Source organism: Halyomorpha halys, unplaced genomic scaffold (assembly GCF_000696795.3).
Source record: "Halyomorpha halys isolate HHAL.00 unplaced genomic scaffold, Hhal_1.1 Scaffold656.1, whole genome shotgun sequence".
Taxonomy (NCBI): Eukaryota; Metazoa; Arthropoda; class Insecta; order Hemiptera; family Pentatomidae; genus Halyomorpha; species Halyomorpha halys.
The window spans coordinates 114,436-115,786 of record NW_027110914.1 but is presented as its reverse complement, the minus strand read 5'-3'; positions in this window follow the sequence as shown (position 1 = coordinate 115,786).

Below are 1,351 nucleotides of genomic sequence, written 5' to 3'. Positions count from 1 at the left end.
CCAAAATCACTACCATATACACAAACCATTTATAACCTCCCACTCTTGTTTGTGTATATGGTAGTGATTTTGGTGGATAATTTTAAAATAGAACGTTGGACTGTTGAAATAAAAAGTGTTAAGACAAAAAAGGATACAAGTTTTGATTTATTTAATAAATAATTACCTTGTCTCAAGAAATTAAAATAATATAATAAAATATAATATTGTAGAGGTAAGAATTATACAAAATAAATTACAAAAAATTATTAAAAAAACAGGCAGTGTTTATGTAAATAAATAAATAAAAGTGCAGACGAAAATGTAAATTATGTGACGACTTCACATTCAAAATTCTAACTACATCTATAATATTAGCAATAAAATCTACCTTCAATAGGTTAGGACTTATTGTTAGTATTATTGATGTGGTTGTATTGAGATTGTATGGTTTATTATATGACTAGGACAATTAACCTGCAAAACAAAGATATTTTAATAATTGTGTTGCCAACTCATGACAAAATACTGATCTACATGACTGTAATAAGGCCAATCTGCACATACGGAGTTGAGCTTTGGGGCTCCAATAAACCATCAAATTCCTCCCGAATCCAGTCCAGAATCCTTTGTAAAATCCTTAATGCTCCTTACTTTGTCACAAATCAAGTCATCCATCAGGGCTTGTATTAGTTCCTAGTACAAGTGTAGAAACTAGTGTGGTAATAATACTAATACTTATTTTTTTCATGATAGGGATGACTATTAATGATATTACAGGAATTAAAAAATACTGAAGTACAAGTTGCTATAATAGTACAGTGTACTTGAATTAAGATAAATCTATAAGACTAATAGTATTAGCTTGTACTTTATTATGAAACAGGGCCCAGGACCTCAATGTCCCATATGTTATCGATTTGGCCAAAACTAGATACCATTCCTTCCATGATAAACTTCTCAATCACCCAAATCCACTTGTTTCAAACCTGGCTTCTCCTTCATTACCTAATAATGCTCCTAGGCGTCGGAAAAGAAGAAGGCCTCGAAATCTTCTCCTCTAGAAATGTTATTGGAGTTCAGCCAATGGGTAGATTCTCCACATGTTTGTATCACGTCACTATGTCACCTACAGTAAATTTACTTGTTGTATATATTTGTATACAGCTGTAAATAACAATAAATAAATTATTAAAAAAAAAAATTGTGACTATTCAATGATTGAGGTTGTCTTGACAATAGCCTAAGGGCCGAAACGTTGGAGTTCTTAAAAAAAAAGTGTTGAGAATAAATTGGATCATTGAAATTGGTGTTATTATTAATATTAACCACTCTAAAATAATAAATTAATAAATATATTAAATTAGTAAAT